This window comes from Neoarius graeffei, chromosome 8 (assembly GCF_027579695.1).
Source record: "Neoarius graeffei isolate fNeoGra1 chromosome 8, fNeoGra1.pri, whole genome shotgun sequence".
NCBI lineage: Eukaryota > Metazoa > Chordata > Actinopteri > Siluriformes > Ariidae > Neoarius > Neoarius graeffei.
Genome location: NC_083576.1, coordinates 61,423,408 through 61,436,337, shown reverse-complemented (window position 1 = coordinate 61,436,337; position 12,930 = coordinate 61,423,408). Strand labels below are relative to the sequence as shown.

Genomic DNA, 12,930 nt, shown 5'->3' with positions numbered 1-12,930 from the left:
AGCTAGTTGAAATCTGTTAATATCCAAAATATTCAAAATTCTAAGCTTTTCAAACAGCGGTGATGAGTGAGTGTAGTATCTGGAACCGGTGGCAATACGTACAAATTTTTTCTGTGTTATTAATATAGGGTGAAGGGAAGTTCTGTAGGCACATCCCCAAACAATATTACAATAGATGAGGTAAGGGTAGATTAAGCTGTTGTATATAGTAATAAGGGTTCTCTGTGTTAGAAAGTGTCTAATTTTTCCCATGATCCCGATAGTTTTTGAAATTTTATTTACTAGCATAGCAATGTGGGCCTTCCATGTCAATCAATCATCAATTAGTATTCCTAGGAATTTTGCCTGACATTCTTGGGAAAGGGGAAGATTCTTTAAGAAAATATTGGCATTTTTTTCTATTGTACATCTTGTTTTACTACAAAAGATAAGGTAGCACGTCTTTTTAACATTAATGGACAGCTTGTTGACTTCAAACCAAGTAAAGACTTTTTCTAATTCTTGGTTGGCTAGTCGTATTAAAGAATCAAAGTCTGCGTGTGAAAGGAAAAGATTTGTATCGTCGGCAAATAAAATAAAAAAGATAATTGAAGATGCTTCAGCAAGGTTATTAACATAGATTAAAAACAATAAAGGTCCAAGAATTGATCCCTGAGGAACTCCACAATTTACTGGTTTGCATGATGACGTGATTTCATTAAGATCAACATACTGTTGTCTGTCAGATAGGTAACTAATCAACCATTTAAGTGCCGTGTCATTAATGCCGTATTTCTTTAGCTTTTTGAGAAGAATAGAATGGTTTACCGTGTCAAACGCTTTGGATAAGTCTAGAAAGATTCCTATGGTAAACTCTCTATTGTCAATAGCCAAAGTAATTCTATCCATTGATTGTATAAGTGCCATTGAGGTACTGTAGAGTATCCCTTTCTAAAACCATATTGGTGTTTGTACAGAATATCGTTTTGGTTTAAATGTTTCAAAAGACGAGTGTATATTAATTTCTCAAGAATCTTAGCTATGCAGGGTAGAAGTGAAATTGGGCGGTAATTATTAACTGAGGTAGAATCATTGCTTTTAAAAATAGGAATCACTTTTGCAATTTTAGTTAATTTAGGCACCACGCCGTTTTGAACTGATAAAGTTAAAATATGCATAAGAGGACAAATAATATGGGGGAGGGATATCTTTAATATTTTAGGACTAATTTCATCGTGTCCAGCAGCGGAATCTTTCAGATTGCGTATTATATCTTTAACTTCGGCAGTGGAAGGTGGTTCAAAAGACGTCAATTAACTATTCAAATGAGTCTTGATGTAATCGAGTGGATCTTTCGCCACGGTGGGAATTTTGCTTTCTGGGGTAGGGCCAATATTAACAAAAAAAATCATTAAATTCTACGGCTATCTTACTTTTATCTGTGATAATTTGGGAACCGTTTTGTATTTTGTTTGGGACTGCTTTTGTTCTATTTTTGCAATTTAACAAGTCATTAATTACATTCCATGTCTGCTTCACATTATTAGAAGCTTCTATGAATTTGCTGTGATATTTCTTTTTGACATTTCTTAATGTAGGATTTAATTTGTTTTTGTAGGTACAAAAAAGTCATTTGACTAACCAGACTTGCATAGCTATTGCAACATTACTGCTTGCTTTAAAAGCACAGACAACTTCATTGCAAGCTTTCTCTTGGAATAAAACATTTACATACCTCAATATGCTTCTGCAGGTTGGACAGTGAGTTTTTATAGGCCATGATGTGGTTCAGTTTTCAGCAAACAAAGCAAACATTTAAAATGAAACAAATCTTTAATCCTTGCTGAAAACTGAAACATGGGTTCTTGGTATGGCCACGGGTGCGTTCATTCCCCAGAAGAAGCACCTCCTTCCATTCTGCCATCAACTGATCGTGTTAAATAATGCTGCTGAAAAATCACTGAACTTGATTTTATACAGTCTATGGACATGACGTGATCCTAGTGATTACTGACAGGCTGTCTCAGTGTCACCTGTGAAAAAACCAATCACGTTTTAGAAAAGAAAAGAAAAAGCATCCACTTTCAAAGCTGTTTCATAGTAATGACGATCTTGATAGAAATGTAGTGGAATGAAAAGTACAATATTTGTCTTTCAAATGTAGTGAAGTTAAAGTCATAAGTTTCCAAAAAAAAAAAATACTCAAGTAAAGTACAGATACTCAAAAAAGTGTACTTAAGTACAGAACTCAAGTAAATGTACTTCATTACTGTCCACCTCTGCAAAAATATAACATGACATACAGTATTTCTTAGCATATGTACCATAATCAAAGTCAAAATACCGTATTTCCTGTTCCAGCACCTAGTATTCCCAGGCAGTCTCCCATCCAAGTACTAGCCAGGCCCTTAAAGGAGATACACAGAGCTTTTATTTTTCAATAAATTTCTGAGTGGATAGTATCTCCATCCTTGACTCTTGTATGCTGCATAAATGGGAATAAAAATATATATATTTTTGAGAGTTAAAATCGACCGCAAAGTTGGCATTCGAGCTGAGCCAGCCAGCCCTGAGTGCGTGATGTCACAGCGAGAAACGGTTTTAAGGCCAAGGCCTTTGACAGCTTTAGACCAAAGTCCTATAAATAAAAATTTACGGTGAAAGTAAGAAATACCGTTACCGACTTGCTCAACTAAGACTGATTTGACGTCATTGATTGTGGGTTGACTCTCATTAAAACAGGATGGGTGTTATAACTTATGCAACATACATGTACATGCATGCATTTTCACTGATAAAACGTAAAAGGCTAATTAAATAATCAGATGAACTGAGACAATCGCGTTCTGAAGCAAATTAAATAATCTTATACCGGTAACTTAAACACACAATACAAGTTACATGTATTAATCTAAATGCAGGTAAACAACGTGTTGTTTTTTTATCCAAATGAGAGTTGGAGCTTACTCGTCTGGGTTCTTGCTTCTTGAAGGTCAATCTTATGGCCGATTGTTTTTGAAACAGTCTGACTTTCAGTTGTTCGTTCAGTTCTCCGTTCATTCACTTCTTCTACGTAAGGGCGAGATGGCAGCAATATCCAGTTTAGAAATAAGACGTCTGCTCCACTCATTCTCTTTTCTTCATACTGTGTACTCCGCCATTACTGCTGGGCTCAGGCAATTACTAAAACCCGGGACGGAACGGGATGTCACTGGTTTTAGCAACCACTGCGGGGAGGTCACTGCCCGAGCGATATGTCCCATCCCGTTCCGTCCTGGGTTTTAGCAACAACCCTTGGCTCACTCCGGGAGGACTGGTGCAACTGAACTCACTTTCCTTTTAAAAAAATAAAATAAAATACTTTCCTTTTCTTGTAGTTTTCTTTTTCTTTAATTGTTGATACTGCGCCCTCTTTCAATACGGGCTTATAGCCAACGCTCCTCAACAGGTCAGAGGTCTCATACGAGTCTTCAGGAAAATGTGCAGAGCAGAGGAGAGACCACTTCGTAGGCGCCCAATGTGCCCATGAACTTCTCGCAAAACGCGTCCAAATCTTTGCAGTTTGAACATTCTTGGGCCATGAATGCAATGTAAATCCACCTTCTGTCGTGTTGCTGCACCGGCCAAAAACACATCTACGTGGCATGGCGATAAATTAGCTCAAAATGGAGGATTGGAGTTGTAGTCAGCTCTGTGTTTTAGTATAGTGGAAGTAGTGATGAGACCGATAGACTTCCTGCTGTGACGTTACGGACGTCAAGGTCATTCACTCAGACCGCTACCTATATAAATTGCTTTAATCATAAAAGTTACTATATTAGATTTATTGTTAATGCTTAAAACTATTCCTGTGCCATTCTTGAGGTCTCAAGGCATTTATAAACGAAAGTGAAGCCATGGCTCTGCATATATCCTTTAAGGTAAATCTGGCGGTGCTGATCTCTGTTTCTATAGCACTCAGCTTCTCGCCTATTACATAACTAAGGTTACAGTGGGGGTCTAACTAAGGTTACAGTGGGGGTCTGGTCCTCTAATAACCCTGAGAGTTTGGCTTCGTACTCACATCTGTATTGTGGCATGCCGGGCCAGATGGCAGTAGGTACCATCTTATGATGGTCTTTGGTATGACCTGACTGCGAGTAGTACTCACAATTTATAAACCAAAATACTATTCCATAAATTAGCACTAAATGTGTAAGTTTTCATGCATTGAAAAGATACACATCATTCCAGTAATTAACACTTTTTATTGTAATTAAGAACATTCCATCCATCCATTATCTGTAACTGCTTATCCTGTGCAGGGTCGCAGGCAAGCTGGAGCCCATCCCAGCTGACTATGAGTGAGAGGCGGGGTACACCCTGGACAAGTCGCCAGGTCATCGTAGGGCTGACACATAGAGACAAACAGCCATTCACACTCACATTCACACCTACGGTCAATTTAGAGCTACCAATTAACCTAACCTGCATGTCTTTAGACTGTGGGGGAAACCAGAGCACCCGGAGGAAACCCATACAGACATGGGGAGAACATGCAAACTCCACACAGAAAGGCCCCCGTCGGCCACTGGGCTCGAACCCAGAACCTTCTTGCTGTTAGGTGACAGTGCTAACCACTACACCACCATGCCGTTCCAGCTTTTTAATATTTAATACTTGATCTTTTTAGGTCTTTCATACAAGGGATGTGAAGCCAACCTCAGCATCTTTTTTGAACTTCTGCTCATAGTACATCACAGGGCAGCATAATACACTCAGAGGAAAGTGCTATCTACTCTCTTCTGCATACGTAAGCTCACAGAAGCCCTGATTGGCTTGTGTCCCTGTGATTGACAGTGGAGAGAAAGTATGCCATCTCTACCATCCAGAAATCACGTCAATAGTGTTCTCATGACTCCTGATATGGATGGCTGTGGCATTATTTGAGCACATCCTCTCCCTACGAGAGGGTGGGATTGTTTTACTTTTTGTCTAATTATTTTTTTTTTTAACGTAACATACTTTAAGATTAAAAATCTCATCTCATTATCTCTAGCCGCTTTATCCTGTTCTACAGGGTCGCAGGCAAGCTGGAGCCTATCCCAGCTGACTACGGGTGAAAGGCGGGGTACACCCTGGACAAGTCGCCAGGTCATCACAGGGCTAAGATTAAAAATAAGATTAAAAATAAACGATGGTCTCCAATGCACATGTATAGCCTGTAGATTCTCTGTTCTAATTAGCCTGTGTTATATACGATCCTTCTAGACTTTTCTGTCTGTGTTTGCTCATTCGAGCAGCAATACATTTCTACACTGTTTCTATCACAGGAGGCTCAGTAGCCGCACTAAACCTCTCCCATTTTCATTTCCTAACTTTATCAGTTTGTGTCAGTGCAGTCTGCCTACAAACCTTAACAAGTGAAAACACAAAGTTCAGATGCCAAAACAGCCCTCGAGCCACTGGCAAACTGAGTGATGAGCATATGACAGCACAAATAGGCACGTCTAATGACATCATTGTTGTTGTTGAGACATTTGTGAACGAGAACAATCTGATATGAAGAGTAGATAATAAGAACGGCTGTTCGGTGTCAAGTTTAGGAGTCTGCATAGATTTAAATGCAATGTACTGGGATAAGGAGGTAAGAGTTCATGGGTTAAACAGGGCCAGTCTGTCTTTTCCTTGTACTTACTTACACTTTGGTACAGAGAATTTATCCTGATGTGTCTGCACTTCTAGAGTATGATTTTATTCCTGAACATAAATGCTAATTGCTAGTATGTGTATCTGTTTGTTTACCTGTCTGTCTGTCTGTCTGTCCGCACATGAGTTCCTGTGTAAAGTCAGCTTTGTCAATAACAGCTGGGAATTTTACAGCCCTTTTCCAAAGAAAGTCTTTGGATTCTCTACACCCGAGCCATACACTTTCATGTTCTCCAGAAATTTAATGAGTAGCCGTTTTTCAAGCCCAACTTGTTGGAGCGCGTATGTTGTAATCAAATAAAACTACCATCCTGGACTGTTAAAGTTGATTTCAAACCTCAAGCAGTGGCGTTTTCCCAGCCACATTTAAACACAGTAACCATAATCATTTTAATTTTAACTGTAAAAATGCAATGTACCTTGGTGGTCTTGGTGTAAATAATTTTGTTTGCCTGACTGTTAAGTTTTCCCAGTGCATTTTATGGCAATTAGCAGGAAGTGAAAAGTAACAGGCAATTTACAGTATACAGTATATTACTACCTATACTACTACTAATAATAATAATAATTATTATTATTATTATTATTATTATTATTATTATTATTACCTTGCCCGGGATAAAGTCCACCAGAGGGCGAGGTATTGTTTTCGGTGGTGTTTCTTTCTTTCTTTCTTTCTTTCTTTCTTTCTTTCTTTCTTTCTTTGTTTTTGTTGTTTGTATGTTTTTGTTTTTGTGAATGATATTACAGGAAAACGGCTGGACCAATCTTCATGAAACTTTCACGATAGATGGCCATTGGTCTCAAATAGAACCTCCAACATTTTGGGGGTCATCCGGTCAAGGTCAAGGTTTTTGGGGCTATTGCTTCATATAGAGGCGGTAGCCACTATGTCATCATGCTGTAAGAATATAAGATTCTAACAATCATGCAGTACGGTGTGTTCTGATTGGCTGAGAGCAGTACGGTGTGTTCTGATTGACTGAGAGCAGTAAGCAGTACGGTGTGTTCTGATTGGCTGAGAGAAGCAGAGAATCACAATCAGAACCATGTTTACTGGGCAAGTATGTTCACACACAAGGTCAAAATCAAGGTCAAGGTCACCAAAAAAGTCAAAATCGTTTTTTTCGCGATATCTTCCTTCATATTCATCATACTACCAGGCAAGGTTTGTTTTGCCTGGCAACACTTGTTGTTTTTGTTGTAGCTGTTGTCTTTTATTTTAATATTTATTAGAATTTATTCATTCATTTATTTTCCTATCCAATGTACACCGGGCGGCACGGTGGTGTAGTGGTTAGTGCTGTTGCCTCACAGCAAGAAGGTCCAGGTTCAAGCCCCGTGGCCAATGAGGACCTTTCTGTGTGGAGTTTGCATGTTCTCCCCGTGTCCGCGTGGGTTTCCTCTGGGTGCTCCGGTTTCCCCCACAGTCCAAAGACATGCAGGTTAGGTTAACTGGTGACTCTAAATTGACCGTAGGTGTAAATGTGAGTGTGAATGGTTGTCTGTGTCTATGTGTCAGCCCTGTGATGACCTGGCGACTTGTCCAGGGTGTACCCCGCCTTTCACCCGTAGTCAGCTGGGATAGGCTCCAGCTTGCCTGCAACCCTGTAGAACAGGATAAAGCGGCTAGAGATAATGAGATGAGATGTACACCATAAACATTCTCATTCACACACTCATTTACTCTAAAGGGCAATGTATCATCAACAATCCATCAACCAGCATGTTTTTGTACCAATAATAATTCCTGAATGTATAAATGTGTGTAAACAGATTTTCTAAACAATAAAACTGATTTTCTTACTTTTCTTTTTTTTTGGGGGGGTGTCTTATTTCTCCCCAGTTTAGGACCAAATTTGTTCTAACACAGATGCTGGGTATAATTTCAGCATGAGCAGGTATGCCTCTCGTTCTGCAAAAGCTGACATGGTGCACAAATGAATGCATTAAATCCATCATGCACTCCAGGAACAAGTCAAGAATCCAGTAAAATATTTCCATTTGGCCCATCAAAATTTCCTTCACCTATCAAAATCCAGTAGGAGATGTTTTAATTAGTCAGTCAGCTCCTGATGAAGCTTTCAAGAGCTACTCACTGACCTTTACGATTTTAGCTTGTTTGTTTGTGTTACATGACAACTTGAGCTATTGCATCTTTAAACTGAGGAACATGTGCAACATCTGGAACATTCTGCTGCTCTGATGCTGTTGTTTACAACATTTCAGCTTGTTCCGTCATGCCACACTACCTCGTTTAAGACCATAAAAACACCATATGTTAAGGAAATTTATTCAGTTTTCTAAGAAATGAAAATAAAAATAAATGACATGACTTGGCAGATTATAAATGGCTCAACTGCTCTTTTGGTGCAAAACAGATGTGATAATGTATTTATTCACCTTATGATGCACCTTCCAACCTTAAAAGTGAGTAATGGCTGACAGTTTTAAAGGTTTTATTGTTTTTATTTTGTATGTACACACATAAATATTCTTTTTTTAAATGCAAATAAGTTGATTTTGTATCCAGGAAGGACACAAGTGTGTCTGCGAAAATGGTCCCTCTGTACAGGATTTGTATCCAACTGTACTTTAAAGGGTGTAAAAGCAATATTGTGTGCAAATGCATGGTGAATGTGTCGAGGCCTGTACATTTTATAAAGTAGAGCAGTTGAGGCTCTACAACTGTCTCTATACCACAGGAAAGTCCTAAAAGCTATAGAGAAGATTCTATAATCAGTCACTCAGGAAAAATGGGTCTTCCAATTGCAGGAGATAATTATGATGTTTAATAACATGATGGTGCATGCAGTGATAGAGACAGGTAACGATACCTGCTCAGTTCAGGCCTCGACTCTATTGACGTTACACGGTGTGTTAGTGCAACGCAATGAACCTTTTTACATTTTTCATTACAGTATGATGTTAGCTGTAATAGCAGGCTATAACCCATTTTAAAGAGTACTCACCAGCATTTTGGGCGTGGAAATTTTGACACATTGTAATCAAATGTGTTGTGTTATGAAGTGGTGTGTTTTCACTCTGCATATTTTGTACTGTGACGTGCATCTTGGTACACCGAGGATCTTTGAGGTGCGCACAGGCTATTTGAATATCGCATTTGGATTAAATATTTTTAATTTAGTTCTCAATTTTTTAGGAATCCAATAAATCTTAACAAGAAGGCAGAGTTGTCTATATCCCCCGCCCTATATACCAACTATATACCAAGTTTCAAGATATTATTTGTCACATTTTTCAAGTTCTACTGCAGGAAACCAACCCTACCTCTTTACACTGACCTCAGCAGCCCATGGCATAAGCCCACTGGATCTTTGGTCCAGCTGAGCTAAAAATTAAAATTTCTCACATTTCTTAGTATCAAAAGGCACATATACATTACTTAATCAACACATATACCAACTTTCAAGACCATACCACTCATAGTTTTCAAGTTCTGCTACAGAAACAAAACCTACCCCTAAGACTAACCTGAGAGACTAAGTCTGAAATTGTTTCCATGGAAACATGAAAAATTAAAATTTCTCACATTTCTTAGTATGAAAAGGTACATCTACATCACCTTGTTAAGACGTATACCAAGTTTCAAATCCGTATCATGAATAGTTTTGGATATATGCTCCAGAAACAAACAGTGCTCTTAGAAACTAAGTCAAAATCTATTTTTTATGTAAAAATTTGAAAAATACTTTTTTTTTCAAAAATCCAAAATAGTAAAAGACACTAGTCCACATGTTGCTTGATATGTATCCAAAATTTCATGAAGATATCTTCAGTAGTATTAAAGATATGGCCCGGAAACGAAAATGTGACCAGACAGACAACCAGATGGACAGATGGATGGACGGAACCCATTTCTATATCCTCTGCCAAACTTCATTTGGGCAGGAGATAATTACAGCTCAAGATAGATGTTTTGTTTTGTTTTTTTTCCCATTAAGAGATATATGAATGCTTGGTCCTAAGCTGAAAAACAGGCACACTGTAAATTTACTTGGGCTTGGAGACTAATCTGTAGGGGGAATAAACACAATTGTGTATAATGTCAGAGATGTGCACAAACTCACATTTACCCATCCAGGGGCGATTCTAGCATCTGATCTTTGGGGGTGCTTAGCTCCCAGAGCTGACCTGGCTTGAACCACAGTGTTTCCACCTTTATTCCGCATTTAGACTAGACTTAACTAGACAAGAAGACTAGACTAGACAAGACTAGACTTATGCAATGTTTGAACAGAAGCTGACCCAATAAACTATGATATCTACACATTTACAACCACTGACACAAATATTTACGTTATATTTTTAACTAAACAAGACCTACTACTGCATTTTGAAAATGTAGGCTATATCCAAACCACACTCACTGTCCCCCCCCAGACAATGACCAGGGTTTGGATTTGTGAATGATAAGCAAACGTAAACGCTATGTTACATTAAATAAAATTGACTAACACATGGTGGTCTAGCACCATAGCACTTGTACAGCTCTGCACAAAAGTATCTCGATATGGATGATAAATGTCGTTTTTATCATTCTGTTCATAGACCAGGGAACATCAATATTGCATTATGCATATTATTGTGTTGTGTTTAACAATTGTAACTCCAGTCCGTACCTTCACATCTCGCTATGCCAGTAATACTCAGGTGCTACTTCGAGTTCCTCATCGGCGTGGAATCCAGTTAAAAAAAACACCATGTCGTAGCAAGCACTCGTGCGGACAGGCAACCCAATCAGAGGGGACACAAGGAGGAGAGGTATTTTACTGGTCATAGAACTATCACGTAACAGGTGAATTCAAGAACACACACACGCCCGCGCACACATTCATTGCGCAGTGCGCAAGGGAACTTATTTCTGAAAATTACGTCCAAAAGCAGTGTTTTTGAGGGTGCTGAGCTAGGGTGTGCTGAGCTCGTTTTGGGGGGTGCTTGAGCACCCCCAAAAATAGGCTAAACACGCCCCTGTACCCATCCATCCATTATCTATATCACTTGTCCATCAAGGTCACAGGGGAATCTGGAGCCAATCACAGCTGACTTTGGTAGAGAGCCAGAGTAGACCGTGGACAGATCACCAATCCATCACAGAGACAACCATTCACACTCACATTCACACCTATGTGAATAGCCAGTTGGCCTAATCTGCATGTCTTTGCACTTGGACTGGGAGGAACAAACCCAACTGTCAATCATAGTGATGCTAGCTGATCATGGGCACCTGTGAGGCTGTGAGCTCATGTCTCAGTGGAAGGATATGCTAGCCTTCCTGGGTGGTAGTTGTTAGGTGATACGGGTGTGCTTGCTATCAGGTAGGAAATGGCAAACGTCCAAACTGGGGAAAAAATTTTTAAAAAATGGGGGTAGCAGATTAGCTAATGAGGGGGTGAGCAACCATGATATTGAGAGCGTGCACGTGACGTCACGAGGTCACGTGATATTTGTTTATCTGCCATCTTGGACGGCATGGCCGCGCATAGAACTTAGACAAACCCGTTCTAATTATCAAGTGTGTGGGAGTAGATCTTTCAAGAATGGTTATATCTTGTTCAGCATTTGGTTGTACCAATAGACAGGGCCAAAAGGAGGGCCTGCCATTTTATAGATTCCCCGCAGACGAGGAGAGACGCACAAAATGGGTGTCCGCTGTGCGAAGAGAAAATTGGTACCCCAGTTCTACCAGCTGAATTTGTAGTGAACACTTCATATCAGGTAGGTGTAATCTTCTAATACATTTATATCTGATATTGAATAATAATTCTGCACAGATAAAGATAGCGGTGATTTGTGATTTTTTTCAGACAAAAACATACATATTTACAACCCTGTCATTATCTGGAACTGAGTTTAGATTTCGAACATTCTTACGATAAAACATCCTGCATAGTCTCTTTATGATAAACCAGGGATGCAAACGGCGCGCCTTTTGGCGGATGCCGCCTTTTTCACGGCTGAATCGTGCAGATCCGATTTTTTTTTTTTTTTTTGGGGGGGGGGGTCGGAGTGTCTGAATAATTTCATCAGAGTAAATTCTGTATTAAAATTACTAAATAAGCAAATGCCGTTACAGTCCATGAAACATAGGAAGTATAAGTATGAGAAGAAAACAGTAAATCAGAAAGCTGCACACGTTTTTGCGGAAGCTGTGCAAATGTGCGCAGCTTTCTGATTTACTGTTTTCTTCTCATACTTCCTATGTTTCATTATAACGTCTTAATGCCACTTCTCATACTTCCTATGTTTATAAACGTCTTAATGCCACTTACCCGTGAGGTTATCAAGTAGACATTCTTCTTCGGAACCTTCCAGAGGTATAGTTGGGATACCCATCCTGCAACAAAATATTTACAGTATAAGCTTCCAGGCTCTTGTAAGCTTTGAGGGCTTTGCCAGTGTAACACGATTCACGATTAACAAGAAAATTGTAAATGTCATGGTAGGCCAGATTGGGCAAATTGCCGGCACCGCAGCTCCGAATTTCCCTGAACAAGGATTGCGGCAAGTTGTACGGATCTGCAATCCCCAACCTGGAACACTTTTCCACGTAACGCTGCCTCACGTCACCTTCAAGATGCTGAACAAACTTAGACAAGTTATCGCGCGATGTAGATGGGGTATTTTCCAAATTTTCTTGGGGATTACTCCCTGGATCCATTACGCTCGCGCAAGGTAAACAATCCTGAAGCCGTCCAATATGGCGGAGTAAACACGGACGGGTCACGTGACTGCACATCCTCTATAGAAGTAGGTGTCCAGCAAACTAGTAGTTAACTAGGTACAGTTAGTAAAGTTAGCTTTGTTACATCAAACCTATACTACACAAGTAGCCATAATGAGAAAGGTGACTGGTTTGGTGAAGTCATGAATTCATAGTGCAGTTTCTTAGCCCCATTTCAATTAAACACTAAGCTAGCTGATTCATGCAGCATTTCACCTAGATACTTACAGTTGAGAAATGCTCCATCCAGTTATGGTGCTTGAAATTGTAATTTATGTGACAGGAAATATCTCATCTCATTATCTCTAGCCGCTTTATCCTTCTACAGGGCCGCAGGCAAGCTGGAGCCTATCCCAGCTGACTACGGGCGAAAGGCGGGGTACACCCTGGACAAGTCGCCAGGTCATCACAGGGCTGACACATAGACACAGACAACCATTCACACTCACGCCTACGGTCAATTTAGAGCCACCAGTTAACCTAACCTGCATGTCTTTGGACTGTGAGGGAAACCGGAG

General features: G+C 39.7%; 1 long non-coding RNA gene across 1 annotated transcript; it reads right to left on the bottom strand.

Moving 5' to 3' along the window:
* Nucleotides 1–1,719: 1,719 nt before the first annotated feature.
* LOC132890196 (uncharacterized) lies at nt 1,720–10,428 on the bottom strand. Its single transcript, XR_009655170.1, has 3 exons — nt 10,311–10,428; nt 2,324–2,386; nt 1,720–2,012 (listed from the first exon to the last, which is right to left on the bottom strand). It is a non-coding gene; the product is annotated as an uncharacterized LOC132890196 (long non-coding RNA).
* Nucleotides 10,429–12,930: the final 2,502 nt, after the last annotated feature.